Source organism: Bos taurus, chromosome 20, assembly GCF_002263795.3.
Source record: "Bos taurus isolate L1 Dominette 01449 registration number 42190680 breed Hereford chromosome 20, ARS-UCD2.0, whole genome shotgun sequence".
In the NCBI taxonomy this organism is placed as follows: Eukaryota; Metazoa; Chordata; class Mammalia; order Artiodactyla; family Bovidae; genus Bos; species Bos taurus.
The window spans coordinates 49,077,084-49,083,684 of NC_037347.1; the positions used below are offsets into that span (position 1 = coordinate 49,077,084).

The following is a 6,601-nucleotide window of genomic DNA, read 5'->3' on the forward strand; positions in this document are numbered from 1 at the left end:
AAGCAAATTAGATAGACCAAATAGATACCTTTAGGAAAAATACCTTAAACAAAAAAAAAAGACTCAATTTTCCTACTTTACTCATACATTAAATTGATTTTAAAACAATGACATTATTGTGTTTTTATCTTTGAGTAATAATCCTTTAAGAAAAGTACAGGACAAAGGACAAGGAAAACTTTTTTTTCCCCTTTAATTAGGAAGAAAAGTGAAGTTGCTCAGTCGTGTCTGACTCTTTTCGACCCCATGGACTGTAGCCTACCAGACTTCTCAGTCCACAGGATTTTCCAGGCAAGAGTACTGGAGTGGGTTGCCATTCCCTTCTCCAGGGGATCTTCCCGACCCAGGGACTGAAACCACGTCTCCTGCATTGTAGGCAGACGCTTTGCCTTCTGAGCCACCAGGGAAGCCCAATTAGGAAGAAAGCATTGCCTAAGTTTATTGCTTAGTGTGAGGATATTTAGTAGACTTAGTAAGGACCAATCAAAGGGAAAAAAAAAATCTACCTTGGCAAACTACAGTGCAACTGATCTAATACATACATACACACACATATATATAATATACATATATAATAATTCTTTTTATATTCCAATTACAGATAATGCAAATTTCATTGAATGTATTAGAATTTGGTTAACTTAAAACATTGTCCTGGTCTTATTATCTCAGAAAACTCAAGAATGCAATAGAGATAGAAAGAAATGATGACTTTTTCCTTCTTCTCTTATAGACTCTTTGGCTAGTCTGATAAATGACATAAGACAGATTAATGAAAGAAAAACATTTAATTTAATTCTGTACATATAAGAGGCTCAAGGAGAGTCAGGTTAATTTGCATTCCTCTGCTAAGGAGAAGGGGGCGGGGCCTGGGACTTCAAAGGCAGGTCCATTGGCAGCAAAATAAAAATGTTTTTCCTGCTCTCTTCAGGTTATCCCAATGTCACCTACCATGAGCAACAAAGTCTTCAGAGACACCTTCTAGGAGGTGGTGCAGGGGAACCAGTGTGGGAAGTGGAAGCTTTTAGAGACAGTGGAGCTTCAGGTCAGTCTGAAGAACTATGACCTCAGAAGGAGAAATGCTTTGGGGACATGCAAGGAAAGTTATGACAAACCTAGATAGCATATTGAAAAGCAGAGATACTACTTTGCCAACAAAGGTCCGTCTAGTCAAGGTTATGGTTTTTCCAATGGTCATGTATGGATGTGAGAGTTGGACTGTGAAGAAAGCTGAGTGTCGAAGAATTGATGCTTTTGAACTGCGGTGTTGGAGAAGACTCTTGAGAGTCCTTTGGACTGCAAGGAGATCCAACCAGTCCATCCTAAAGGAGATCTGTCCTGGGTGTTAATTGGAAGGACTGATGCTGAAGCTGAAACTCCAATACTTTGGCCACCTCATGTGAAGAGTTGACTCATTGGAAAAGACCCTGATGATGGGAGGGATTGGGGACAGGAGGAGAAGGGGATGACAGAAGATGAGATGGCTGGATGGCATCACCGACTCAATGGATGTGAGGCTGGGTGAACTCCGGGAGTTGGTGATGGACAGGGAGGCCTGGCGTGGTGCAATTCATTGGGTCGCAAAGAGTCGGACACGACTGAGCGACTGAACTGGACTGAGTTGAAGATTAAGTCTTCTACATGCCCCAGGTTCTCTGCATGTGTTCTGGAGACCAGCACCACTGTGACGAGGCCAAGGTTGTGGATTTCCCCGACATGGACATGGTTAGACACTGAAGAAACCCAACAAGAATAAGAAACTGGTCAAGAAGATGGCCAAGAAGTATGATACCTTTTTTGTTTCAGAATCTGATCAAACAGATCCCACATATCCTCAGTGGAGGCCTGAATAATTCTGGCAAGTTTCCTTCCTTGCTGACCCACAACGAGAATGTGGTGGCCAAAGCTGATTAAGTGAAGTCCACCATCAAGTTCTAGATAAAGAAGGTGCTGTGTCTGGCCATAGCTCTTGGCCACACAAAGATGACAGATGATGTAAAAAATCCACTTAGCTTTCAAATTCTTGGTGCCACTGCTCAAGAAAACTTGGCAGAAGGTCTAGGTTTTGAACATTAAGAGCACCATGGGGAAAGCCCAGTGCCTGTACTAAGGTACAAGCTTAATAAACCATATTCCCACCATTTATAAAACAACAACAATAACATGATTTTCCTGCCATGTAGACATAATGGGACACAGAGAAAGCTTTGAACAAAGATGTGTTGCTAAATTCTACCCAGACTATCAAAACCAGCTTATAATCTTTGTAGTTATCTCTGTAGATTACTCTCTTCTTGGTATGGACCCTCCCTCTAAATTCTTATAGGCAGTTAAGTAAACTTCCAGACTCTTTAGTCTCTTAAAACTAATCAGCCTAAAATAATGCTCATAAAAAGGAGACACATTTGTGGTGGCAGACTTTGCTCCCCTACAAGATTCATATGGTCCTAAATTTGCATGGGCCTTACTTACAATTCCTATTTTATTAAGATATTATAAAATTGTTATCAAATTAAAAGAATCAAATAATGCAAACACTTTGAAAAAGAATCACTAATCATGTATCAAAACTAAAATTAAAATTTTACTAGATAGATTTTTGTGTTAATAATAATCTAGCAAAAAAATCTCAGTTACAGAAAAAATGTTACATAAAGCCACAGAGATAACAATAAATAAATACTGTTGCTACTGCTGCCTGGGAGAGACATTCAGAACCTCTGCATTGGTAAAGCTCTCCCACATACTATGAGGACTTCCCTGGTTGTCCAGTGGTTAAGAATCAATGTTGCAATGCAGGGGATAAGGGTGTGATTCCCCAGTAAGCTAACTAAGATCCCACATGCCATGGACCTAAGCCCACATGTCACAACTAGAGACTGTGTGAGCCACAATGAAAGAAACTGCATGAAGCAAAGAAGATACTTCATGCAGTCAAAGATAAATAAATAAATAGCCATTACAAGGAAGACACACTATTTAAGAGCAGTATTTATTCTGATTGGCCTATGCTTTTTCTGAAAGAGTTGTTAGATATTTTGAATATCTTTGCTGATTTTGGGAAACTGTTACCTGTGTTGAATTTCAATGTGTAGGCTGCCATCTCCTGCTAGTTCAAGATGTTAGGCACTGGGTCTGTGAGTGGCTTTATACTGTGGTCAACTAGGGGGATAATCCTCTTGACCATAAAAAGGGAATTTATACTTGAGTCAAGACAGGAATGTTCATGAAGCCATTCCATGTTCCATGGGGTAGAAGCCATTGAGCTATCTCAGGTCCAAAAGAAGGCAAAAGTTAAATCATTGTGTTTTGAAGGTTAGAAAGGAAAGCAGAGTTCTTTCTTCTGCACATAAAGTTCCAGTATCTGCAGAGCTCATCCAAGTTTTCTTCAAGTAGCTTACACATCTCCCTAAATTTAGCCTATGAAATTACCTACCCCTATAAAAACTGACAATTACCACACCCTGGTGTCCCCTGCCTTCCAAGATGGCCCAACTCTTGTCTGTGGAGTGTGTGTCTCCTTGAATTAACCTTCTTTTGTTTTACTGTGGCCTGTTCTTGAATCCTTTACTGTGTGAAGCCAAGAATCTACACTCAGCGGCTGTTCCAGGGACTTGCCTAAGACCTGGCACGTGACCATGCTCTCAGAGTGCACTTTTTCCCCTGTAACACTAGCCCCAAGTACTTCTCATCTTATTTTGAAATAAGGACATTGAACATGTAGTTGGTTTAGGAATAAGGTGGGCTCTTAATCTGATATGATAAGTGTTTTATAAGGGGATGAGGATATGAAGACTGAGAAACCCTGGAAGAATGTTTAAAGGCAGAGATTGGAGTTATGCACCTGCAGTAAGGAACACCAATGATTCTGGCAAAACAACAGAAGCCAGAAAAGTCTCTACAGATTTCAAAGGGAGCATGGCACTGCTGATACCAGAATTTCAGGCTTCTAGGCTTCAAAACTGACAGAACACTTTTACATTGCTTGAGCTTCTTAGTTTGTGGAATTTAATCATGGCAGAAACTATTATAAGGAAATGTTCACCTAATTAAAATGAATGTTAAACTATTATATTTTATGCCAGTTACATTCCTAGGAAGACTGCTTTTTGTGTTGATTCTTCTTCCACAAAAATAAAAGCACAAGAGTAGAATATAGAATCCCTGTCTTCCTTTTTCTATGATGTTTGTACTTAGTTCAGTCTTTAAAATCCCCCAATTCATGTTCTTACACAAAAAGATTTCAGACAAAACCCCTACAGTACTCTTGAAAATATTTCAAGTCGTGACATGCTTTATCAAGAAGCAAAGTCTCCTACACTACTTCTTAAACAAAGACATATAGTCATATCTGAAACGGTCTACTTATAAACTATTTCTGTTAACAAAGACAAATGAAGTTTTTACTTTATTTTTCTATAAAATTGCCTGTTACCTAGTAGGCCATTATTAAATATTTCTTGACTATGTGATTATATTAATATATGAATGGATGTAAAACAAAAAGTAACTGTGATAAGTAGCAATGAAATTGTACTTAAGATTTGCTTTATAAAGTTTATTTGCTTTATAAACTACAGAAGGAAAAATTCAGACAGAGGCATTATCTGTTTTTAAGGTAATAGCATATTGCTTGGGATATAGAAAGAAGCTATTATTATTATTTTTCTTTTTGTCTCTTATTTTGCCATTGTAGTTATGTAAACAAATACGCTTGGAGAAGGAAACAGTGATCATCTTCAAATGTTCTAGTACTTTTCTGTCAAGAATGAGTACAGATTCAGAAATGCCAAGCATTAAAGCACTAATAGAATCATCCATAGTTAGGAAATAGGAAATTTCCCTCTAGGTTTGACTCACGATTATGGTCATAAAATAGTTTGACCCAGAAGCACTTAAGAAGTGCCACACAGTGAAAGGATTATGTTAATTTGGATTATATATGGATGCAACTCTGGGAAAGCTATGTATAGTGAAGGTTCTGTTGCTGAATTATAAGTTGTTGGGTGCCTAGGCTCCACAGACATTGAAAGATTTTCTATTCAAAGGTAGGCAGCTAAAATGACTTCATGCAAGTTTTGAGGAAATTATGAATGTTAGAATGTATTGCTCTCTATTATATTAGAACATATATCCCAAATTTCAAGAAATCAGCTTCTGTTGTTTTATGAACAGTACCAGAGATCAACTCTCTGGCATTCAAATCAATTGATGAGATTTATCCTTTTTAATTCAGTCAAAATATATTTAGATGTGGTAGAGGGGGAAACAACATAAAGGGTTTTAAAGAATATTTATATATCCTTACATGCCTCTCAAACTATAATTTTGTTCCTCTTTATTTTTAAACTTTGAGGCATTTCTCACAGTTTCTGATAAACCAAATTTCTTCCTTCTTGCTTTTGAGTATACGTGTATATTTTATATACCGTCAAGAGATGGGAATTCTTTATAAATCTTTTTTTAATTTATTTTAATTAGAGGCTTATTACTTTGCAATATTGTATTGGTTTTGCCATACATCAATATGAATCCGCCACGGGTATACCCATGTTCCCAATGCTGAACCCCCCTCCAACCTCCCTCCCCATACCATCCCTCTGGGTCATCCCAGTGCACCAGCCCCAAGCATCCTGTATCCTGCATCAAACCTAGACTGGCGATTCATTTCTTATATGATATTACACATGTTTCAATGCCATTCTCCCAAATCACCCCCCCTCCCTCTCCCACAGAGTCCAAAAGACTGTTCTATACATCTGTGTGTCTTTTGCTGTCTCACATACAGGGTTATCGTTACCATCTTTCTAAATTCCATATATATGCGTTAGTATACTGTATTGGTGTTTGTCCTTCTGGCTTACTTCACTCTGTATAATAGGCTCCAGTTTCATCCACCTCATTAGAACTGATTCAAATGTATTCTTTTTAATGGCTGAGTAATACTCCATTGTGTATATGTACCACAGCTTTCCCATCCATTCATCTGCTGATGGACATCTAGGTTGCCTCCATGTCCTGGCTATTATAAACAGTGCTGCGATGAACACTGGGGTACACGTGTCTCTTTCAATTCTGGTTTCTTTGGTGTGTATGCCCAGCAGTGGGATTGCTGGGTCATATGGAAGATGGGAATACTCTACCACCTGACCTGCCTCCTGAGAAATCTATATGCAGGTCAAGAATCAACACTTAGAGCTGGACATGGAACAACAGACTGGTTCCAAATAGGAAAAGGAGTACGTCAAGGCTGTATATTGTCACCCTGCTTATTTAACTTATATGCAGAGTACCTCATGAGAAATGCTGGACTGGAAGAAGCACAAGGTGGAATCAAGATTGCCGGGAGAAATATCAATAACCTCAGATATGTAGATGATACCACCCTTATGGCAGAAAGTGAAGAGGAACTAAAAAGCCTCTTGGTGAAAGTGAAAGAGGAGAGTGAAAAAGTTGGCTTAAAGCTCAACATTCAGAAAACAAAGATCATGGCATCTGGTCCCATCACTTCATGGCAAATAGATGGGGAAATAATGGAAACAGTGAGAGATTTTATTTTCTTGGGCTCCAAAATCACTGCAGATTGTGACTGCAGCCATGA

At 38.5% G+C, this 6,601-nt stretch overlaps 1 pseudogene; it reads left to right on the plus strand.

Annotated features, from left to right (window-relative positions):
* Window positions 1–867: 867 nt before the first annotated feature.
* Window positions 868–2,110, plus strand: LOC786112 (large ribosomal subunit protein uL1-like; annotated as a pseudogene).
* The last annotated feature ends 4,491 nt before the right edge of the window (window positions 2,111–6,601 follow it).